The sequence below is a fragment of the Cyrtonyx montezumae genome, unplaced genomic scaffold (assembly GCF_038088225.1).
Source record: "Cyrtonyx montezumae isolate F1298 unplaced genomic scaffold, pur_monq_1.0 scaffold_3, whole genome shotgun sequence".
NCBI lineage: Eukaryota > Metazoa > Chordata > Aves > Galliformes > Odontophoridae > Cyrtonyx > Cyrtonyx montezumae.
Genome location: NW_027072034.1, coordinates 44,988,688 through 45,014,567, shown reverse-complemented (window position 1 = coordinate 45,014,567; position 25,880 = coordinate 44,988,688). Strand labels below are relative to the sequence as shown.

At 41.4% G+C, this 25,880-nt stretch overlaps 1 protein-coding gene across 1 annotated transcript in view; it reads right to left on the bottom strand.

The window, feature by feature from the left end:
- NHS (NHS actin remodeling regulator) overlaps positions 1-25,880 on the bottom strand; it is a 242,730-nt gene that overhangs the window by 149,600 nt on the left and 67,250 nt on the right. The gene's annotated exons all lie outside the window — the stretch shown is intronic.

Sequence of the window (25,880 nt, the reverse complement as noted above, 5' to 3'; positions counted from 1 at the left end):
TTTCTTTGCATGACCACTGTGGGTCATGGCTACAGGAATGATGAACTCACTTGAGCTGCTGCAATTGTGGCAGAGGAAACATTTCTACTGCACAGAAGCTGCTCTCCTCACCAAATTCTTCTGGTCATTAAGTAGGGAATTTCAGGAGGGAATAGAGCTGTGAAATTTGGAGAAAAAAATACTTTTGTATGCTGTTTTACTTGCTTTATGCACTGTCCATATTAGAGGTGCTGCTGGCGCAGCATCAGCATGACCACAGCTTGAATCCACAGTAAAGAGTAACAGCAGTGCATTTCTGAGCCTGTTTCATTGAATCCCAAAAGAAAAACAGTGTTTGCAAAGGAAAGGCCACAGATGGTTCCCTCTGTAGCCTTCCCTATTCTGTCCCCTCCAAAGGCATCCCCAACTAAGCAGCTACTGCTTATTATTCAGACAATAGCGGTGTGAAACAAATCATAGAAACTGTAGATCTGCTGGGAGCAAGCACAGTGGCACTTCATGCAGGCCAACGGTCACACACAGGTTGGAAAACACTTGGGGGAAAAAATGTGCATGTGCACTCTGAGCACTGAGTAAAAAAGCAAATGCAAAACCTAAACAAATAAGTCACGAAATGCCCCAGCACTCTGAGAAAATCATTACAAACCCTGTAAGAACAATCATATGTAAGCATTATCGTACAAAATTGAGTTTTCACTCAACAGATTATGACAGCTCTTTCAAGAGGAGACGCATGAAGACAGGGAAAGGAAGGAAGTTAAAACAAATGGGAGCTTCAGATCATAATAAGAGGCATAGAGGAGAAAGATTAATCCCAGTTGGCAAGAGGATTTGAAGAACGATAATAATAACTGTTCAAGTTCCAACTCTATCATCACTTTGGGGGCTAAGCATTTAAATCAGTCTTATCAGCTGCACATAATGTACAACTTTCTCCTATACTGGTGCATTCTGGGGATTAGAGTTTGTTAGGTCAGTATTCCATAAATACAGCATAGTATATATACACTCACAATATAATCTAATTAACATACTTATGCATATATGTAGAAGATAATGATTGGAGATGTCAAAAAACATAGCCTCTGCAGCACTCATTGCCCCAGACAATGGAAAAAACTATGACTTCCACTTCAGTCAGGGATAGGAGTAACTTTAAAACCTTAATTTAATTTAAAAAAAAAAAAACCTTCAGAAAATTGTCTTGAGATCTTCATTTGTGCCCTGCCTTTTGAAACTTCAGTATTCCTGTTTCCCAGATTTTCTTACCACTGGGAGAATTAACACATGCAGCCAGCACTGAGACTGAGAAATATGTCAGGAATTTGAAATAAATCACCAATCACCGACAACCCTGGAAAAGGCTGAACTCAAGCGCCATGGCCATTTATCTCATTTGAAATACCCATCGCTCTCAGAACCCCGACCAGGTTTGTGCAGAGCCAGCAATCCCCTAGAGGTGATTTCTTTCATGAAGAAAATGCTGAACGCTGAAGACAGTGCTGCAGGATTGCAGCTTGTGATGTCCAAGTCACGATCAGTAGCAGTGAACCATGGGCAGGCAACAAGGTTGGGGTTACCCACATGCCTGTGCAGCCACTTGAATTTTCTACAAGGAATTTTCTGAGGACTAACAGGAGGAGGTCCCTGCAGATGCCATCACAAGCAGAGATGCTCTCCTGCTGTGGTTCTGCCTCACTGCAGGCACAATCCAAACAGTGCCTTTTAGTGCACCGAAGCTCCAAGTTTGCAAGCAGTGGTGCAGGACGTGCTCAGCAGGCTGCTCCAGCAGCAGCAGCCCTCTCTGGCAATTCCTGACTGGGCGTACAGTAGCTTGGGAACTTGTCTTTTCAGTATAGGTGATCTGTAAGCACCACGTAGGTATCTTTGGGGGAGTGCAGAATGCACAGACTGTGCTTGGAGTTACTCACGCCAACATAAAATATGGTACTGCAACTTCAGGAACATCTTGGGAGTCTGTTCTCCTTCACCTCCATCCCTACAAATACTACCACTAGAAACATGTTACTCAGTACTTCCTTCAGATTCGGTTAATATAAGTGAAGAAAAACACACCTACTGACACAGTGACAGGAATTTTAAATCCTTCAGCATCCTCTCAAGCCCTTTATTCTGCATGTTTGAGAGCATGAAAATTCACTCCCCCGTCTTTTTTTAAAAACTGCTCTTTTTTTTTTTCATTTTGCTGCCTACACATTCTACCAAATGTCTCCCTGAATCAAAATCCTCTTTTTCTTCCAGGCAGGAGCTTAACAATGGCTGTAGAGCATGCAGGTTCCTTTGCTGCTCCTCCTGCATCTCCACATTTCCTTCCCCAGGAAGAGCAACATCTGCAGGACAGCATAAAGTTGTGCATTGACCCTTACCATTTAGCTATGACATCTGGTGTTTCGCCTGAAGTGCAAGTCTTGGTGTCATGACCTCAAAAGCCCCAGGTTTGACTGAACACTAAGAATTTTTCTAGTTAATTTCACTGTGGATCAATAAAAAGACTTCAAAAATTTTATAATTATTCAAAATTAAATATATATATATAAATAAAAGAAAAACATAGAAGCTAAATGTTTGACTTGAGCATGAATTGCATCTGGGGCTGGCAGCAGAGTGGAAGAGCTGTCTACACATTGTCTCCACATCATGGCAAGTGTTCCCGAAGGCCCCATGAGCCAGGGAGCTCAGCATCCTGAAAATTACAGTGATTACAAGTCCTTAACAGGGTTTTGTGAAATGGAGAACTGAGTAGAGGTACAAGAAGGTTTAAATAGCATCCTATGAATCATGTGAGAGAGGTAGAGCTAAGCTGTGAAGCATCTTCTCTTCTTGGCTTCCAGCCTAGGGGCTCAATCTTACCCAACAGTCCTGTGCAGACTATCCAGCTGGAGAGCGTATAAATCTCCTTTTATTTCAAAGCAGTAGGTAATCAATACCCTAAATAAGACAAAAACACGACTCTCTTTAGAAAATTGCTTTCTTGATAGAAGACAGGGAATAAATATTCCTAATAGGTACCTACTTGCTTTCAAATAATAATGGCATCCGTTCAGTAATGTGAGATGCCTCAATTAGAACCCCATTGTGCTGTGAGTTGTACAAACAGGTCAAACTGGTTCAAGCTATTCTTGTGATAATTTCCAAAAATAAAGAATGGAACGTGGGAAATTATCAAAATGCTGAATCCGTTCAGTCAGTCATTTCGAGTTGAGAAATGACCAGGAAAAAAGAAGCAAATTGCTGAGATAGGCATTCATTCATTAAAAAAAATAATAAATAAATTAAAAATAAAAGGTTTACCATCATCAAAAAACACTTTGACATTATTTATTGTTTCATGGGTTGCAAGGATAAAAGGCAGCAACAGAATGTCAGGTAACTCCCTCTTCTGATAACAAATGCACATACGCATATACACACGCTCCCCTTTTCCCATACACGGTAAAGAAGATCACCCAACTTTAATTTTTGTAAATGAGTCATACTTAGCCATAAATTAACATGATTAATACTGAAAAGCAATCTATGACTTTAAGTTTGCCCACTGGCAGTTGCATACACAGTTATCTTCAGTATTTTCTAAATGTTTCCTCAAAAATGAAATCATCTCTCATATTTCAGCTTTAAACGTAGGATGAGAAGTGGTTTGTGCCAGCACCCTCCAATACTGCGAGACGGGGTTTCCCAGTTCATTGTAAAAGCAGGTTTGAAATGCGAAGATGGAATGAATTCCAAACCTCCTTTGATTTTGTCTCTAATTAACAGAAGCAGATCAGATCTCCAACCACTTTTACTTTCCCCGGAGATAGCTCCGCAACCCCACTACATACAATAGGAGATGTAGTCTTCTACATTGTGCAATGATGTATAGCCTTCAACATGGCTCCAGAGATCCTGGAGGTTTAAAATACAGCAGCAGCTCAGGGTTCAGCTGTTGCTATTATGAGGACTGATAGAAATTTATCACTGGAAAACAGCTAGGGAGAATACTGAGTTTCTGCTGAAGGAATATTTCCTACTAAACACCTCTTTTCCACTGAAAAATCTCAGTTCTCTAAATCCCATGCAGTGTAGGTGTTAAAGGTTGTTGCAGTGAACCTTGGGCCATGTCCTGCACTCCTTACAACCACACATTTGGTGTCTGTCCAGGCTTCGCTGTGTCCCCTTCCACAAGGAGACACTGGTTAGACTAGGCTAAATAGAAGGGTGAAATATCTAGTTGGTGAGAACCCTGCCCATGGCAGGAGGGGTATGATTTTTAACCTTTCCAACCCAAGCTCTTCTATAACTCTACCATTCTATAAAACCTGACAAATCTATGAGCTATAAAACTCATGAAGTACCCTGGCAGTGTTTCAGAATCAATATATTTAAATGCTAGAGCAAATATTTCATTGAAACCTCACAAACTGTGTATGGGAAAAAAGCCCCTCTATTTCCAGGTCCAATTACCATCATGAGCTCAAGTGGTAACAGAATCAGTGGCAGATACAAAGCAGACAGGATCATCTGCCAAAAGCGACATGCAAAGGTATGGTATATGAAACATGAAAGCAAATGCTTCTTATTTGTATATCTGAAATATTACTACAAAGTGCTGACTCTTCTCATCTAGTGGTTCTCAGTTATGCAATTCTATGTACATAGAAAACAGGGATAAAAGAATGTCTTCAGGGTCAGGAAAAGACTTTGCTTACACAATTGAAAAAACTGAAAACTTTCCAGTCAAAGTGAGCAGCAGTGCAACTTGGAGCAAATGGATAAGAAGACAGCATGGAAGAGAAGCACACTTATGCGAGTAAACTAGCCAGGGGCAAGGGGGCTTGAACAGGGACTGGTGAAACAGCAGGAGAGATTTAGATTAGATATCAGATGGAAATTTTTCACTGAGACAGTGGTGAGGTGCTGGAACAGGTTGCACAGAGAGGCCATGGATGCCCCGTCCCTGGAGGTGTTCAAGACCAGGTTGGATGGGGCCCTGGGCAGCCTAAGCTGGTGCCTGATTTAGTAGTAATTTTAGGTTGCAACTTTGCCTGCGGCAGAGGGATGGAACTAGATGATCTTTGAGGTTCCTTCCAACCCAAACTGTTCTATGATTCTAGGATAGCAGTGTGGTTATAGAGAGGAAGAATAAAGAATCACCACTGAGGAAGAATTCGGGTGGGTTTTAAGGAGGTCAGACAGTTCTTGACAGAAGAGGGGAACAGCACCATGTTTCCAAAACAGATATATCAATGAAAAAGTGCCTCCAGTTTTTACACACTGAGCTCAAGCATCATTGCTTTCTCTTCAGACATCATCTTTGCTTCAGTTTACAACTCTGATGTTTGGGTGGCTGTATTTGGATTGTTAGGTGATAGGAGATCATTGCTGCATGCTCCCTATCATTGTAGCCTTTGCAAAGCTATTGAAAACACCAGATCTTTCCATTCTCCTGAGGAAATCTTGATGTTAACTTCCCTGCCTTTCAATGTCTTTGCAGTCAGAAGGGTTATGGGTATCAGGCCTATGAATTCTCCTCGTTTTGCCTTCCTGGCAATGACCTGTCAGGAGAAGCAGTGTCCTGCCATCCCTCCCGCTCAAAGACATACTATCAGCAGTACCCATGATGAATTTGAACCATGTGGCCGGACAGCAGAGTGCAGCTTCGCTGTGGCCTTCAGATAGAAACCAGGAATTGGGCGGGAGCTTCAGGGAGAACATTCTGTTCTGGGAGCACATCTGGTAGCCTGCCTGCCACCTCCTGACAGAAAAAAAGATGCACACGTAAGGTTGCTGGAGCACAGCCCCTTAAATTCTTAAATTAAGAATTTAAGAGTCTCAGGTCTATCCTGGCAAGGGAAAGGTCTAACTTAGTCATCAGGTCTGGAGAGACTAAAGCAAAACAAAAGCTTTTATTTTACAGAGGAATCTCCCAATTCCCTCATTGCTCTTCACGTGTGCAGTTAAAACACTTCAAAGGAAGAGAATAAACACAGGTGTCTTTGAAGAGGAACAAAATGACAATGCGGCCATGAAAACCTTCAGGGTGAGCTGGCTTGGTCCTTTTCTGCTCCCCAGAAAGTGCAGGCTGAAGGGAGGTGCAAGCAAGCAGGCTAGTGAGGCTTTCTCCTCCATGGCTGAATTCAGGTCATGCCTCCACAATCATTAATCCTGGCTCTTTGCTCTCAGTACACATTTGATCTGGATCAGCCCAGGGCACATAATCACATTTAAGATGAATTAGCTGGAGCACATGATATGGAGTTTATGCTGGCCTTCTGCCAGCTGCGGGAGGACGGATGACACTTGATCCGGCATGAAGCCTGCCAGTACAAAGTTAACCCAGCACTGTTTTTGGAACAAATGTGAACCAGCAGAGCCACACCACTCCCCTGGAAACAGCCCTGTGCACAGATCGGCTGCAGCCCTTTTGATGCATCTCCTCTTAGTCAGAGGCGGAAGGACTAAGTCTGGCTTAATTACAAAGCCAAGGTAATCAGACTTACTCTTAATCAAATCACATATCAGAGCTTACTGCAGAGCTGGCACAAAAGTTAGGAGGATCTAAATCCGCCTAGATTGGGTGTAAACAAACACGTGGTGTCTTCTTAGCTGTATCTCCTTCCTTTCTGGATCTGCTTAGGGCACATCCCACAGTTCTCCAGCACCACAGCAAGGAAAGTTATGCTAACTAACCCAGTGCATTCTGGGAAAAAAAAGGTCTCACGTTTTCAGGACTATAAAAGAAACTGTGAAGGTGCTAGGAGACCATCTCTTGACATACAGATGATCAAACCTCAGTTTGATCCCAGTGACTTCACTGTTGAGTTTCTACACTATCAAACTCAATGCGCAGTAAATTCAGGGTTGAGGGAAAGAGGAGGGATGAGACACCTCCTGTTCAGTACTTACTATTTTACTGCACCAAAGCAGTCAGCATCATCTCTACCTCTATTTGAAAATATATCTCCAAAACATTTTCTTAGCATGCCAGAGATAATAATTTAAAAAACATCATATATATTGTGACTTTAATTCACCTCATCAACTTAGCTCAAACACAGAAATCAAGCAAGTGCTTAGCGCGAATCGTACATGGAAGCAGATGACACAGCGTGCTGTTTCCTGCTAAGGCCTGTGTGACAGTATCTACATGCACCATTCCAATGTGAGCTTGTAACCACAGTAAAAATACAAGTTTTCTGAACCAACCATTGCACAAGAGATTTTTTACTAGATGCAAATACATTGTACTCAAACTTCTTGGACTGGATCTCTAACAGAAATTAGGAGAAAAAACGAAGTTCTAGAAAATAAAAGCTGTAGGTGCCTCACATGGGAATGCTCACAGATGTGAGATAGTTTGAGTAGGGCCCTAAGCAGCAATTCTGCTGTTTTCCTTGCAGCAATGAAAGAAGAAGCGGAAGAGAAAGGATGAAAAACAACCTGGCTCATCTCCTTGGTTCCCTCTCTGTGTTTCCCTTAGTTTCATTTTCCCTAGTAGCATAAATCATTTCTATCCTCCATCCTAAACTACATCATTCTTTTCTTTCTCAGGTGTGATAAAATTTCATTATTCATTCCAGTTGTAAAAGAAAGCTTACAAGGACTTAGCTGAAACATCTTCTGTTCTAGCCTACCTGATTCATGAGATAATCTGCTCTTAATATATACAGTCCTAAGCCTGTAGTGCTTAAGTTTTAGATCGGTATAATAGTCATTCCTTGCTGTGACTCAGTGGAGGCTGCAAGAGATGGTGGAGAGGAAAAAAGAAAAGTATTTTTATAGTAGGTTATTTTTATTAGAAAATAGTGTGCTGTATAAAAACAGCATTATTGAATTGAGGTGTTCAAAGCAATTCCTGCAGAGTAAGATTATAGTGAGCAGAGTGCAGGTGAGAAGGTCAGAACTGCAAAGTAAATGCAATTTATTCCACTACTGCAGAAACACAGGAATTATTGCAAGGTAATTGTCAACGTGTGTGATACAAGTATCTCACATGCACATATGGACATCACACCATACAAACCCTGAGGTGTACAGGGAGGCACTAATGACAACAAACACAGTAAAAAATACAAACTTCTCTCATAAATTCATATGTAACAGATAAATTTCAACACAAGCAATGGCAACAACTACATGGCTAAAAAGGCTGAACTCATCATATGTTTAAACAGAGCACTTATTAAAGCAATGAAAGCACTCAGAAAAAAAGTGTGTGTTCAGATGTGTAGGTAAGTCTATTTGAATCCACAGTAATACCCATGACATAAAAGAGATCATTTAAAAAACAACAACAACAACAAAAAAAACAGTTGATACTTTAAGCATATGCAGGTGAAACAATGAGGTACAGTAGAAGTAAACAGGTATGGGGATTAAAGACAACACAAAGGGACAGATAAAACATTTGTAAGCTGCCCAGGTAAAATAGTTTATGAGGCCACAGGGAAATTTTATCTGTTTGGATGCATGGAAACGGAGTGAACCATTTCTGCAGAAAGAGTGATCTCACTCTCATTAAAGAGTGAGCTCCTTCTGCCCAGCTGCTACCTGTTCCAAGCTGGCACCTGACTCACTCTGTCTGCTACAGGTGCAGGCAAGGGAACTTGTAACAAGGGAGTCTCATTAAAAACTCAGTTTGCTGAAAAGCAGTGAAAAGAGAAGGGATGCAGATGGGGAAGGGAATGAGGATGGGAATAAGTATGGTACAAGCAAGACACAGCAAGCATGAGCAACCTACCTGAAAGGAGGCTGTGGTAATGTGGGAGTTGGCCTTCTCTTAACAGCAATAGGACGAGAGAGAATGGCCTCAAGTTGCATCAGGGATGTTCAGGTTGGATGTTAGGAGGAATTTCTTCTCAGAAAGAGTGGCACAGGCTGCCCAGGGAGGTGGTAGAGTCACCGTCCCAGGAGGCATTTAAGGAAAGGGTAGATGTAGTACCTAGAGACATGGTTTAATGGGCAATATTGGTGGTAGGTGTGCAGTTGGACTAGATGACCTTAGAGGTCTTTTCCAACCTTACTGAATCTATGATTCTATGAGCAACTTCTTCAACAGCTCTACATAGAGTAGCACTGCATTTGAGTACACAGCTCTGTATGCACAAACCAAACCATTTACAAGCAGCTACTTTGTCCAGTGGCTTTAACGGGATGCAGCCAGCCTGAAAAAACACATTTATCTCTATTGACTCCTCAACAGTTATCCAAGATCAAAGCAAATGAAGATGAAGAGGACTCAGTCTGGATATTTTACTTTATTATTCCACAGCTTATTCTATATATTTTCTGAGTGATATATTTCTAAATATATCATAAGTTCATAGTTTGTCCTTTCTCATCATGCTTAACTTCCAGCTTTTACAGAGGAAGAGTAGTTAGATGTGCAGGTCTCCCCAGCATATATGGCATGCCCAGCAGCAAATACTGCACAGACTTGGTTCGCTCCAATGGCATTTTATCATATTAAAATACATAAACAAGTCTGAGAGTTATGTTAACAAATTGTCAACGGTTTACAGACTGGTTTGACCTGTTCCACGATGAATGGGGTGGGGGGACCCACGAACCCACCCCCTGGGAAAACTGCTGTGGAGACCAGCTTCAAGGCAGGTAAGACTGCAGTTGGCAAGGGATCTGAAGTGAAAAAGGACAACCAAAAGGCTCTTTCTAGGGCTTTTTTGAAGCTAGCAGAAACACTGTGTCTGTGACAGGGGCTAGCATCTTTTAGGCAGGCTTCTGAGATAGCAGGGGTGGAGCTGGAACAATAGCGGCAAAGTTTAAAAATCCTTTTAACATGTTAAACGGTGGGAAATAAGCAGGAGGAGTTGGAAACTATGATGTGCTTGGAAAATTATAATCTGGTTGCTATCATGGAATGTGGTGGTACAAATCTTACAACTGGCATACTGCTATTGAGGGTTACAGGCTCTTCAGATGGGACAGGCAAGGTAGGAGGGGGGAGGAAGCTGTCCTCTATATAAGGAAGTGGATAGATTGTGAAGAGTTGTATCTGATTAACAACCATGACCAGGTTGAAAGCTTATGGGTTAAAATCAGGGATCGGTCCAGTAAAGGATATCTAGTGGTTGGGGTCTACTACAGGTCACTTGATCAGGAGGAGCCTATTGATAAGGCCTTCTTGCTTCCCTTTCCCTGCAGAGCACATGTGGTATAGTGTATTAGTCATAAACTGGAATTTCCTGCAATTAATCCATTTAATAAAAATAATTAGACAGCTTTCCTTCAACTGCTGTCCATGGTTTGGTTGCAATTCTGTTCTGGATATTTTGATCAATCAAGGAAGAAAAGTGACTTCCTGGACTTGCTCTGAAAGAACTGGGAAACTCGTTTATTTATGTTGGAGAAAGAAACAGAGACAGACAAACTGACCAACCAGCTGAATCAGGCCAGTGGCCAAAACAATTGTTTGTGTCTTACCAGTTATTTCATTCCACAGTTTTTCCCCTAACAGAAGTAAGTATTCAATTTGCCCAATTATTTGCTTAACAACATGAAGAAAATCCAAATTCTTCTGGATAGATTTTAAACAAAATTTGTATATAATTTCATATTTTGTTCATTCTTAATAAGAACAAGTTGGATGCATTCAGGTATTTCCATTCGCTAATACCTATTAAACAAACAGAGTAAAGCTAACTCACAGAAGTCTTCTCAGCTGATAGAAACGTAAAATTGGGAATTTCTGCAGTTAGTCTGGCCAGTGCTGGCTTGTGGCTGAAGAGAAAAAGTGATTTCCTCTATAAATTATGTTTCAGATGTTCCATTACCCAAACCAGAACTACACAATAAGCCCAGGTAGGGGAAAATTGAAGAACAGGACAAGATCCTGCTGGACAAAACTAAAGGGTTTTGCACTTGATTTATGGTCTCATAGCCTGGGAACATACCTCACTAGTGCTGCTGCTATAGTAACGAAACCAGACTGTTATGCAGGTTTGTGTTAACAATATTAGTTGAAAGAGTTTTCTCAGTTGCATATTCATGCTTATGCTTTTATTTATTTATTTATTTATTGCATTATCTCTAAAGGAGACCCATACATGACAACAAGAAATGCAAAATCTGAGGGAAAAAGGTGTGCGAATGCTAATAAGAGAAACACAAAAATTCTGCAGTTACTTCCCAGAAATTAGAGAACAAAATGTTAATGAGATTTGGGAACATCCTAGAAATGGCAGTCCCACCTTTGTCTTTTTGGACTCTGACCTGGAGGCAGAGTCTTCCCAAACTTTTAAACATGGCTGCAGCTTTCTAACCAAAGCAGCAGTGAATGGGAGTGAAGGAGAGAAAAGAGGTCTGGTTTATTTATGGCCAAGTTCATTCTATGTACGGAACCAGTCACACAAAGCCTATATGCTTTTGCTTAAATTCTGTGAGCAGCTCCAGTTCATGCAGTGAAACTAAATGCAAATCTCCCATTACTTGTATACTAAAGTTAACCACATGATTTTGTTCTTGTGTGGACAGAGATTAAACCACATGTATCATATTCACTCTCAGATTGAAATGTGGGAATCAGTAGTTCAGCCTTGATTTAGCTGAGTTCCTTAGAAATACTTGATCTTAGTATGTGCTCTTCTTACCCCTGACCTTAAAGAATGACAACATTATGGGTATGAATGTTAATTAAAAAGCAAATGAAGATGCTTCATAAATGTAATAACGGATAATCTCATCTGGAAAGGCATGCTATTCTTTTCTCTGGCAATTTTTTTTTTTAAAGAGGAAAGCAGTTTACTCATTATCATGACCTCTCTGAGAATATGTCCTTTAGCACAGAAACAAAGGAGCAGGCTTTTATTTCTAATGGAGCTAAAACCACACCAGTTTAACTTAATATCTCAGAAACAGCCATGAATTCGGGAACCAGTTGACCAAGGAATGGTATATGTCTTTACTTACACGTTTTATAATGCACATTGTCTATGAGATAATCTTTGTAGGTCCCTTCCAATCATTTTATTCTGTTCTATTTTATATCTGCCAATACACTCTTTCACTTCTTTTCTCTGTTTCTGTGGAGTCACAATGAAGAACAAGGTCCCTCCACACCTACTCACTCTGGTTACCTTTCTTTGCCCTGACGTCTCAGCCAAAGAAATAAACTGAGGAATGAGAATCCTCTGCTTACGTGAAAAGGGAAATGGAGATCCATGGATCAATGGAGATGCAGCTGATCTTTGGTTTAATTCCTACACAGAACCCATCAGCCTGAAACTCCACCAGTGGGAAAAAAATACCTTTCATGGACTATAGATCATAAGCACATGAGAAGAGAGGAGTAAAAAATGATCCGATTTTCTGGAATAGGATCTGGAATATGGAAGAGGGAAGACTCATAACACACAGGACAATTTACCTTCTTCATCAGGAAGAAATACAGCCTCTGCATTGGAGATCATTTCTCCAAGGCCAAAAAAGGGAACCAAAGATCTACAGTACTGTTCCTACTGTGATAAATACTGCAGTTCAAAAAAAATGAACCATGCATCAACACACAGTTTTGAAGAAAACTCAAGGCACTGCATCTTGGTGCAGGCAATCTGAGTCACTTCTTAAAGCATTTTCCCCTTTGATGAATGAGGGTAGCTACCACGTTGCTCCATACTGAGTACATTAATTGTGGCCTTTGGTTTTCTGGCGAAGCACCAATGCATCCTTTCAGTTATAAAAACATGTCATACCAACTAATTTGAGAAGGTGGTCATAGTCTAAGTACCCACTGACAGTCAACCCTCGTTAATGGGACTGAGCAAGAACTGTGGTAAAAGAGGGGATAAGGAGGATATTATATTAAACTACCCTGAGACCGGCAGAAAATTTTTAAAGCTTAAAGTGGCACTTTAACTTCTTTTCTTCAGCTCCCGAAACAGGTCAAGAGCCAAACCAGGAAATTATAGAGTTGTAGGATTAACATCTGGCACAGGAAACCTTTAAGGGATGTGACATGAGAACACCTGGAAAGACAGTTTGATTAAGGACAGCCAGCATACATTTAGACACAGGAGGTCAAGCTTAACTAACCTGCTGGATATCTTTGAAGATAATGCTGCCATGGCAGATAAGAAAAACATGACAGATGCTGTATAGCACACTGAGATTAGATTTTTCAAACAAAGTTTTGACAAGGGCCAGCCTCAGAAATGACTAATGGAGACGAGCAAAAAGTTACGGATTGCTAAGTAAAAGGACAGAACAGTGGCTGCATAGCAAGAGATAAAGTCAGGTATTGTGTGGGAGAATAATATTGGGAAAAGGGCTACTGAAAGGAGGGGTCAGACTTACAATGCTTCTCCCATCCCACAAATAATGTTTCCATATTAGCATCTTTCACACAAAAATGTCCTCATGACCTACAATACCTTTGATGAGGGATCTTATTTTATGGCAACTATGAGCAATGGCTTTAAAGTCCCTTTTGGTTCACAGTACTGAGTTTGTACATGTATGCTGAGGTCAATACAGAGATACTGAAAAGAGTATCTTCACACAGTGTTCTAGCTCTCAGTTTAGGAAATGAACACTGTCAGTGTAGAAGAATTTGGTTCACTCAGCAAATGTAGTTCAATTCAAAAAGCACAAAATAAATTAGTCCCCAAGAAAGTACTCCAGCAAAGTTGTATATGCTAAGTACAATAATGGCAAGACATGCAGCAGAAGCAAAGGATTTTAAGCAGTAAAGTGGAAAAAAAAGTTAATTAAAGTCACAAATATATGGTAGAACGTCAAAGAAAAAAAAAAGAAATGAGATACAAAGTTGTGATAGTAGAGATACAGTAATAACAACTAGAAATCAATGGCTTATTCTGGAGATGGAAGCTTAACAGATGCTCTGTATTAGCTGCTATCTCACAGCAAGAATATTATTGCATTGTAGGGTGCAAGAGCAGGGCAACAAAAAGTGAAACCAGACCTTGGCTTGGTGGATGAACCGAGAGCATGTTATGCTTATTCTCTCTGGAAAAGAGAATACTTTGAGTTGACCTAAGACAGGATTTTCAAAATCATGAAAGAAAGGTAACCTCTACTCATGCAGGGTGGAGAAGCAGGGGGGAAGGAAGGGAAGGAATGTTGAACCAGACTGCAAACGTTTCAAATATAACAACAGGGAGTAAACAGGCAACTTGTCAGGCAGAACTACTTAAGCTGAAGGGCAATAAACATGTGGAACAAGTTACTAGGAAAGGCAGCTGAAACAGAGACTGTACATTAGCTCAAAAGTCACCTGGACTTGTTTCAAGGGAAGGAGAAGAATTCAGGGATTTTTGTACAAAGCACAGAGTTGGGATTAAGATAGACTTTAAAATGGCAGATATGCTGAGCCAATTCAGGATGCTTAAAATTGTGCATACCGCCATGCACTTCATGGCAAATTTCCCTGTGTTGACGTCACACCTTCACCCTGGAGCCACGCTTAATAGAAACAGCTCCCCATATGAGCTTTCCCTGTTTTGGCCAAGCCAGTCAAATCAAGAACAGTTCTCCCAAACTCCTCTCTGCTGTAGTCTACAACAAAGACAGAAAAGAGCCACAATAGGGTGACAGAGCCCCACCAGCAGTGAGCTCCTGAAGCACTGGCCTAAATCTGTTGCCACTGCCACATTTGCTGCACAATGTCCCTGAAACTCTGAGGAGCACATCACTGGGACATTGCAAACAGCTGCCATGGAACCTCAGCAAGGAGAGAGAATCAGGAAGTGGGTGGGGAGTAGTGTGCAGAGGACACAGACTTGGCCTGTTTCTGTGGTTGTCCCTGCCTGCACAAAAGGCCTTCCCATGCTTCCTCTGCCTTCCAGGCATGCCTCCATATGTAAGGCATTCGCCTCACGTAGGCCAAGGGGACACATACAGCTGGGCTAGCACCCTGAATCAAAAGAACCATAGAATTATTTGGAAAAGACCTTCAAGATCATCAGGTCAACACACTAGCAAGTTTCACTGCTAAACCATATCCCCATAGTGCAACATCTGCATGTCTCCAGGGGCAGGACTCCACATCTTCACTGGGCAGACTGTTCCAATGCCTACTCATTATTTCCATGAATAAATTCTTCCTATGTGCAATCTAAATCTTTCCTGACAAGACTTGAGGCCTTTTCCTTGCTTCCTATCTCCTGTGAAAAGAGTCTAGCTCCTTCCTCACAGCAGTTTCCTTTCTGGTAGTTGAAGAGAACGATGAGGTCTACTCTAAGCCTTCTTCTTTACAGACTGAACAGCTTCAGCTGCACCTCACAGCTCCTGTTTTCTTATCTTTTCACCAGCTTCATTGCTCTTTCCTACACATGCTTTAGAAACTCAATAACCCTCTTTAGTGAGGGGCCCAAAATCAAAGATAATATTTGAAGTATTGTCTCACTAGCATTGTGTACAGAGATCTCAAAGTACAGGCCCATGTCCAGTTGCCACAGTTGTATCCTTACAGTGGGATGTGCATAACCCCTTTGCCCAGGGATAGCTGTAAGTGTTTGGATTAGCAAAGCACAGGGCAGGCAGAAGACAGCAGCTACCAGCCATCAGCTCACGTTGGCCTCTTTATTGCGTCTCAGCATGTGTACCCTAGCAGAACACAAGATCACCGCTCACATCCCAAGGCCAGGTTCTGATTGACTCCACTTAAGCATTTCACAGAATAACCTCCCTGCAATACCAGCAGCTATTTCATGTCATTTGGACAAGAACCATGTCAAGAAAAGGTTAATTGAAAGTGGGTAAATAAGGTTCTCAACACTTACTATTTAAACTCTATTCTAATTTTAAAGTAGCCACCTCATAATTAGCCCCAGTTTCATTAGAAAAAAAATAGCACTCCCTGGTTTGGACATCTATGTTCACCAGTTTAGCTTTGAGTTATTTCTTGTGGATGAGATATATCATGCAGAAATTAGATGATTGTTGTGAAGTTTTAGCATGCTTCTAATAAGGAATTCACCACCACCAAAAGAATGTTTTTCGCTACTTTGTTTTTATATTTGCTATTAGTTATAGAAACATGCGCTCCTGAGTCTGAAACAGGTTTTCTCACTGGATATTTCTTCTTCTAATACATGACATCCATATTCCTCACTCAAGTAACAATCATTGGTTCCCAGAATAAATTTAATTTCAGTATGATGTAAAAACAAGTGAAAAAGATTAGAAAACAAAAAGAGCAACATGGACGTTGCAACTGTATACAAGAGAAAAGAATAACAGATAAAGAAACTATCTTACCAAACCCATGATAGTAAAAGAACAAGGACTGAGAAGGTACAAGGCAGAAAACAGTGGTGTGTTATACTAAACACATTACTGTTCTTTCAAATACAGCTTAGCTAATGATGCTGCCTTCAAATGCTCCTTGGATGGGTGCTTACCAACTACAGCAAGTGCCGATCTCAACTCTTATTTAAGGGTCCTCTTAAGGGCTGGAGGCTGCTTACCCAGCCTTCTTCAAATCATGCTCACAGCAAGGCTGCTCCCAGCCTGCAGGAAGCATTTCGCGCAACGTCAACCTTTCATCTGTTCTTCTGTGCCCCAATTCGTTGCCAAGTAAGTGGGGAGAAGAACATACTGTTTTAAAAGACTGTAGTCAGAGTGCCTTATAGAGACATTGGGACTAGATCCCCACTCTATTTGGGAAGATGTAAACTCTCTGAAGCAACTGCTAAGTGCATAAACACAAAGTGGAATTAATATCAATAACTGTATTTGCAATGAAACAACATAGGTTGTATCTGCCAAACAACAATACTGAAGACTCTCCCAGACCCACACAGTCACAGTGACTTGTCCAAAAGGTTGGCCAGAGTTCTCCTTCCTCTTGTCAACCACAGTTCTACTTCCCAACTGGCTTTCCTTGGTCTCTCTGCAGTTCTCTCTCCAGGAAGCCTGCCATATGATTCATAACAACTGCTTTGTGGAAGTCCACTGAGCTTTTCTAGTTTGCTGACCTCAGGCAAAGGATTTTTTCTCCCTTCTAATCCAGCTTCTCAAATAAGACCTTTATCTGGCCCCAGTTTTCACACCATCACCAACAGGGATAACAAATGGAAATCTCTAGGGAAAACTAGCATTATTAGGCAGGGTGTGAAAGCAGTTAACACTATTCCAGGCAATGTCAGACCGCATTTGCTGAAGGTATAAATGGAGTTTTGGCCATTTATGGGAAGAGGGGAAATTTGGCTTTTGTTTTGCCAACCCCACCAGCCTCCTCTGTGCATGCAACAGCACTCACTATGGAAACCTCAGCAAAAGCTAACCTTAATTAGAGATGCAGGCAAGTCCCTTCCAAACTCATCAACTTTTTCACTGGAAAGTTCACATCTGAGAGACATTGCTCAGATGACCATATTCATATGTATGATTTTGGTTTTCTACAGAAGACAACTGGTACTATTCAGGCCAAGAAACAGTTGCTAACAAAACTGAATGATGTACTGTGCCATACATTCTTCTGCTTAACCATGTTGTTTGATTCGTTGGAGTACACATTTTCCAGCAAACGTGTATTCTGAATTTTTTCCTTATTTGCAACAAATTCTCTTCATATCCAAGATTTATTTAGGATAATCACAGTCTTCCTGGTCTAATTATCCACAGGTTAATGATCTTCATAATCATTACAACTACTTGTTCAGATAGGTGTTGTTTGTGAAATGTTCTTTCTACCAATCCAAAAGTAATTCTGAAAGAGAAATGGGAAGCCTGTGTTCAGTTTAGGCCTGTGAGTAAAATTAAGGACATACAACTGACCAGTGGACTGACAGAAAGAAACATCATGTCTAAACCCATACAGAAGGCTTGCCATCAACAATAGACCAGACTACTCTTAGCAAGCAACTCTTACCACCTGAAAGACAGCGTAGTTAATGCTGTTATGAGACTGGGCTGGGATCTCAAATAATCAGGAAATGTCCTTGCAGTAATTTCAATTGCTAACTACTTGTTTCCAAATATGGGAAAGCATAAATGCATAGATATAACATATATATATATATTGTTCCAAACTATGAATCTATTTTTAAAATAAGTTGGGAACAAAGTTTATTGTTTATTATTTCCTATTGGCATGGCAACAAGCAGAGAAAATCATCTACTCCACATGGCAAGAGCTCATGGAGCTGAGTGGCTGGGACAGCAATAGGAACAGATGAGGAGGTGGCCAAAGGGTGGGTCTTTCCCACCATTCTTGTTTACACCTTGATCCAGAACAGTGAAACAGGTTGCAGGATGGTTTTTCCCTCCAAAACAGCCTCTACAGTTTTGTCATAAAGGAAATTAAGGTTGAGTGAATTAATATCACCCTGGTGTAAACCAGAGTGCTGAGAAGTTGGGAAGAGTTATGCTCATAATGAACTATCTGCACCAAATATTTTGCTTCCTTCCAGTAAGTATCTATAAAAAGATCTGACTTCCTTTGAAGGAAAATAAAAACGAAGCACAGAGAATAGACTATTTTTGCTTTGATGAATCTGCAGGCTGATTGGCTAAGGACAGCTTTAATAAGCAAATAAATAAATGTCCAAAACAACAAACAAACAAGCAGCCCAAGATAGAAGCTCAGCTGAACCCACTGTAATACAGCATTCAAGTTTTGCCCTTTCCCACTTCCTTCAATGCATATTTTTGGCTTGACTGCGATATGGTCCTGCTGCCCAGGGAGTCACAAGGGCTGAGAGTGAACTGTTACAGCAGATTAGCACCTAAGTCTCTTACGAAAAGAGTGAAAAAGCACTCTCCCCTATTTCTTAATGTGAAGAACCAGAAAGTATGTTTAATTTTACTACAGCAGTAAAACAAGCATAAACACCCATGCAATGAGAGCAGCTATTCTCTTCCCATCTTCACAGTTAGCATTTTACAGATCATTGGTGCATCCTCTCCTCCTGCGTGTCCCAAGACGTTCAAAATGAACATTTCTGCATTCATACATAGAATGAACATTACAATGATGCTGTGCAAGTGCTGTGATGCCAAGAAACAAGCACAAGGTTCTCCTCCTATTCAGGATGCTTTTTTGTTTGTTTGTTTTCTTTTAAATGGAAAAGAGCTTTATCCTAACATGACTGCTTTTGGCTGACATTTTTCAGTTTTCAGTGTTCATAGAATCCACCAAAGATATGCTGGCATCCAGAAAGTGAAACAAGTCAGTTCTGAGCTAAGAATTGAAGTTTTCCACTTGGAAAGACTGACAAACAGATATTGTTTTGACTTTGATCTAAAATAAAGTTTCAGCTGCAACGAGACATTGTTTGGTCTCACTTCTTGCTTTAAATCAACTCATCCCTTCTTCTCAGTGATTTTTCTGATGGTGACTGCTTTTTATTTATTTAAGGGGAAAAAAGGAAGTTTTCTTTACTCCACTTCCTCTCTCTGGATAATAGATATCACCTTAAGCCCAGAAAACAAATGTACTCATATACCTGATAATTAGGAGTTGAACATCCAGGTATTTTTGTGTAGCTGAGCCTATATTCTTAAGCTCAGTTGCTTTGCTCCCTTTTATATGCATCATATCATGTCGCACAGTCATGGACAGGGAAGGGATTTCCAGATCTCCCTGAGAAAACAATTTAGTCCCAATGGCAAATAAGCTGAATGAATTCACATTGCCTCAGACTATGCTAATTGCACTAAAATCATGGTCACGGTTAAGAAACAGCAGGACACAATTCAGGCCTTCACAACAAAGCCACTTGTGGATGTCTCTGTACACTTTAGCTGTGCTATTTCACCTCTCTATGCTCCAGTGGAGACCAGAAGCTGTTACTGCTGAGTGACTGAAAGAAAGGCTGCTGTGGAAAACCAGAGCCTGATTCTGCAGCCCAAACTGATCTGGGGGGTCCCAAGTTAAGGTACATCAGATACAGCTGAGGTTCACTTGTAATTAAATGCATTCATGGAAGAGGCTGATGAGCCAAAATGAGAATTTCTGGACAACAAGGAAGGCTCAGTGTCCCCCTCTTCCTCTCTTTACTGTTGCACCTACCTTAGTCATTACTGCTGGCTGTTTGTTCAGTGGTGGCAATCAGACTAATCAGCCATGATGCACAAACTCCCTGGGGTAGGCATTGTACTAGCACCATGGGGCTGTATGACCTGCAACTGTATAAATGGGTACAACAGAGCCCAGAAAGTGCAGAGAGGTGTCTCGGCTTCTCAGCAAATCCACAACTTGGCTGGACCCATTGAAGGGTTAACACAGAGCCATGTGCATGTTTCATTTCCCTGCTCAGGTCTGACACTGTCTTAAAACCTGGGACTATTTGGAAGGCATAACAATTTCGGGTGGAGGTTTGGCTCATGCCCTGGATATCTCAGAGCTTTAACTTCTCCTTTCCAACTTCCAGAAGCAGGAGAAATGGGATTTTCCCTTGTGTTTGCTTTCCTCATTAAAATGCCTTCTTACATTTGCTGGCCTTGCTGGTCACCTCACTTGGCTGCTTCAGCACAGAAGTTGCAGCCCTCCACCCCAATCTTTTATTTACAGTGAGGAAAGCAAAGAGAGCACTGAGGGAAAAACCCAGCCTTCCCAACACCAATGCCTAAACACCAAGGAAAGGGGACACCTTTCCTGGAAGCACCCACCTCTTTCCAATGACTGTATAAGAGATCTAGAAGGACATTTTCAGCAGCTGCCTCAAGTAGTGTTGTGTGGGTTGATGCCACTCCTGCTCACTCCTCTCAAATACCCACTGCTAAAGGTCATGTTAATGCTCCTGCACCTAAGAAGGAAGCATCTGATCATGTGCAGGAAGACTGCAGAATTGGGCACATCCAAGCAACGATGCACAAGCGAAGCCACTTGTCATTTCCCACATCTACGTTTTGCAACCTTAATTGTATTCTGTCAATGAAGACATTTGTAGTTTTGTGCTTTTCCAGAGGTTTTTTGTTTGTTTGGGGGTTTTATCCATAAGATATTTAGTAATATACACCAGGCAGGAATCTCAATCTAATAAACTGATAGAGCACTTTTTTTACTTCATAACCAGATAATCCCAGCTGACCAAATCATAAGAGGCAGGGGAAGCCTAGAGAACAGTTTGATTTTCAGCAGATCCATCAACAACAGAACAGAAACTTCCCCAAAGACTTCACTTTGACTCGCTACAAAAAAAAAACAAAACAGACCCCATGCAGAAGTTCAAAGCTTAGCTGGAGCAGAGCTGACTCGGCCACTGGGGAGTGGTAACATCAGGCAGAAGTGGTGACACAAAGTGAAGTTATCAGGTGGAGGAGAACAGTGGGACTTTCCCTGAGGCCAGCAATGAATATTAGCAGGCTGGTCTAACGGGGTCACACAGCAGAAGGGGCACACAGGGAATGAAATGACTGTCTTGCACTCAGAGAATATTTTACTTTACAAAAAGAAGTTACTTGTACAGTTCTTAAGGTTTTTTTTTTCTTCATTCTGTAGGTTTCCTGTGGTGGCAGAAAGGCATCGATTTATTTGCCCTTAACATCACTTCCTCTCAGTTAGTAAAGCTGGTGATGTTCAAGATACTCAGTACTCTGTAGGTAATTAGCAGCTTTATGCAGTGCAAGGGGAAAGTGAATAATTTTCAGATTACCTTGCTTAAACCACTTCAAACTCTATCTCCCAGTGAGACTTTTGCCTCTAGAGTGATAAAGTATAAAAGCATGCCATTTCTTGTGCTGGAGAAAAAAAAATGAGAAGAAACCCCACATCCATCTTCTTTGTTTGTCAGATACTGGTACTCTGCTTCATTTCATAGCCATTATGCTTTTAAAAAGTAAAACAAGTAAAGGAGAACACACTGAATGCCAAAGCCTAAAAGAGATCAATATAAAAACCTACCTAGAACAGACTGCGTTGAGACAGTACACAAATGGCTTCATTGACCTCCTTCTTGAACCTTGTGGCTTGGTTGGTACCTTACTTAATCTGTTCAGCATGGAAGCCATCAGTGAATTGGATTCTTAATCTACCATCAATCCATGCCAAGAGGAGAAGAGAACAACAAGAGTTTCATTCTTGACAAAAACAAAAACAAAAAACAACAACAACACCCACCTAAAATCAGGGAGACAACACAACAGTACAAAGAAAGCATAACAAAAGCAGATTTGATCATCTCATCCTCAGAAGGTAGATGAGAGGCTTACACATTATCTCAGGTACCTCTTGTGGCTTCTAGAGCCCCCAGGTGCCCTGAACACTTACCCATACACTGGTCCATCTCCACCATACGCATGTGACATAAAAGGTACTGCGCCTATTCTACAAAATGTTCTCAGACCTGTCCATTTCTTCTAAACGACTAGGATACTGTAATGCCCAAAGCAACAGAAGAGTTTGACCTTAGCAGACTGGTTTTTGGAGTACTCAAGGAGGAGGCATGATCAAAGCCCTTCTTTGGGTCTTTTGGAAAAGTACACTGAAAGACTACAGACCACAGGAAACTCCATGGCCCTGAGAAATGAAGAAAAAGTACTCTCATTTAGGATCACCTCAAAAAGCAATGTGCTTCTGCTGTTCTAACAGTGTGGCTGAAACCAAAGCAAGTAGGTGTAGCCAACCAAAATAAAGCCCGTTGGAGACAAAGAAGAAACAGAAACAGTGGGCCTAAATAGCATTTAATTACTGTATGCTCTCCGTATGACAACTCTAATGAGAGAGGTGGCTTATTGTAATCACCTCACAGATGTTACATGTAGCTAAATCTTCTCAAGCAGTAGCCCTGCTCTCCTACAATTCCTGGGTTGTTGGGGAACTTCTCTGCTTCAGTGGGGGCAGTGAATTTGGTTTTGTTTTGTTTTTAGTTTGTTTGTTGATTTGAGCACTCCAGTTACTTTGAAATTAGGCATCAGAAAGGTTGCAATGAAGCCTTGAAGAAATGTGGATATTTTGATGAGTTCTTGACGACCAGAGTTCACATTTATTGATTAAAAATTCTACATGACTTATCCTTGCCATGTCAAACAAAAGTTGTTGCTTGTGATCTGCAGGAGTTATTGCCTGAAGTCAAGGTGCCAGCAGTCATTGTACATGCATACAAGATTGCTGCACTAAACCCTTCTTCTTTTTTAAAGAAAAGTGATGATATGGCTTACAAAAAAAAAAAAAAAAGGAAAAAATCAAAACCAAAAAAGCCAGACCACTGCTTCAAATAGGGTGAATGATAGCTTTAAGAGTTACATTTCTGCATCCATATTTCCTTCTTATCATTTCCAGATACAGAAGAAACATTCCATGCTGGGTGAAGCATCCATCAGGTCAATGTGTGGTTTCAGACAAAGCCATGAGCAAAATGGGCCATGGCTAACATGGTCCCACAGGTTCTACAAGGTTTTTCTTTGCCTCGATAATGCATACAAATCAAAACATGTAGGTACACAGGTTGGCTTTAAAAAAGACAGAAGAGTATTTATTTCTAAAGATACATCTTACCTAAAAGGAGATGAGGAAAGCACTGTAAGCCAATAGAGAGCATGGAAAGAATTCAAACAGATGGAAAAGAAGAAACACACTGTTCTTTCCATCTTCTAAAAAGGCAACACATGCAGCAATTTCTAAGATGCAGACCAGAGGCTCCTTTGTTAGCAGGGTCTGAAGGAGAGGAATAAAGAGCTAGGGAAGAAATGGAAGTTCTCTAGCAGCTAACAGCATGTGTTATGCCAGGGTGCCTTTCAAGAGCTGCAGCATTGGTGTCCAAGCATTAATTCCCTTTCACTGCATCACAGAAAGCCAGTGGCATCTTAGCAGATTCCAACTTTACCTTTGCAATGCCCAATGGAGCAGCTGCACTCCAGAGAGCATCTTGCTAGCACATCCCCAGGCTGTCAGCTTGCAGCATGTCACTCCAGCCATCCGAACACGAGGCCAGCAGAATGGGGAAGGCTCACAGTGACCTGCCCAATAACATTTTCTGCAATCTGGAAATCCCAGTCAGATCTCATCCAGTTCTACTGTAAACCCCTGCTATCAAACCTGACAAGGAAAGCTAACTACAGAATACATTTCAAGCCCCACCTGATCTCCCAAGGCTAGCTACACATTTGAAACATTTTGATGAGTTTCCTGCAGTGTTCGCCTGGCTGAAGTGACCTACAAAGACCAATTTGCAGCAGACCCTTGATGAACCAAAACAAAAAACAAAAACAAAAACAAAACAAGTTCAAGATGGAAGATAGAAAAAAATTTCTTCTTGGAAAGAGTGATGAGGCAGCAGCACAGGATGCTCAGGGAGGTGGTGGGGTCACTGTCCCTGGAAGTGTTCAAGAACCGTAGAGATGCAGCAGTGACTGGCATGGTCAGTGGGCATGCTGTGATGGGTTGATGGTTGGACTAGGTGATCTTAGTGGTCTTTTCCAACCTTAATGATTCTGTGATTCTATTAAGAAGAGGTGGACAAAGGAAGATGAAGGATACACCAACAAGTATGTTGTGATTGGCAGTATTAACCCTAATAAACATTTATCCAGTTGCTTCCAAAGTAGAATGGTCTTTCCTTATTATCTCTACCTATAAGTCTAAGAGAAGGGATAGAAATGTTCAACTGGCAAAACTATTCTCTCTAAGTTGTGTGTCTTACCCTGCTCCACCACTCTGCCCAGTCCCATGGATGTGTGCAAACACAGAGCAGAATACTTTGTACACACATCTAATGGCAGTGTTTCATCCTTAACACAGTATCTTCTGCCAAAAATAATTACCTGAGGACATTAAAACTGGCCAATTTATAAAAAAATGGGCTTGGTTTCTAAAGCATAGGAGATGGGTGTAACTTCATTGATACTAGTCAACTTACACCAGTTAACTCCCACTGAAGGTCTGATCTATTAAATGCAAACAGCGTCCCTGGGTTTTAATTCCTTTTGCTGATTTATGGGAAATAGTACTACTGTTTTTTTTTTAATAAAAACTGCCTCCTGATTGTCAAGGATCTGTGTTTGAACTCAAAGAAAAAGGAACTGCAGAATAATATTCATTTTTCAAACACACTTTTATCAGAGTATGTATAAAAGTAAATATGTTTCTACACATGTATAGATAGATAAAACCACACCCTATATACCTGGCATATACCACACATGTACCATATATATATTTGCATGAACATCACAGACACTCATATATGGTACAGACACGGGTCACATGTAGAAACTCTTGCACCTATGGAGGAATAACCACATGCATCAGTACAGGCTGGGGGATGACCTGCTGGAGAGGAGCTCTGAGGAGAGGGACCTGGGTGTCCTGGTGGACAACAGGCTGGCCATGAAACAGCAGTGTGCCATGGTGGCCAAGAAGGCCTCGGGTATACTGGGGTGCATTAAGAAGAGTGTGGCCAGCAGGCCGAGGGAGGTGATCCTCACCTTTTCCATCCTGGTGTGGCCTCACCTGGAATATTGTGTCCAGTTGGGGGTTCCCCAGTACAAAAGACAGGGATCTCTGGGAAAAAGTCCAGCAGAGGCCACAAAGATGATAAAGGGCCTGAAGCACCACTATTATGAGGAAATGGTGAATGACCTGAGTTTGTTCACCCTTGAGAAAAGAAGACTGAGAGGGGATCTGATCCATGTCTATAAGTATTAAAGGTGCGGGAGGCAAAGGGATGAGGCTGGACTCTCAGTGGTGCATGATAGGATGAGGGGAAACAGCCACAAACTGAAGCATAGGAAGTTCAACACAAATGTGCATGGGAACCTCTTCGCAGTGCAGTGACGGAGCAGTGGCACAGCTGCACAGAGAGGTGGTGGAGTCTCCTTCTCTGGAGACGTTCCAGACCCGCCTGGATGCCTACCTGTGCAACCTGGGCTAGGGAGCTGCTTTGACAGAGGGTTGGACTCGATGATCACCAGAGGTCCCTTCCAGCCCCTACAATTCTGTGATTCTAAACACTTTGTTCAAC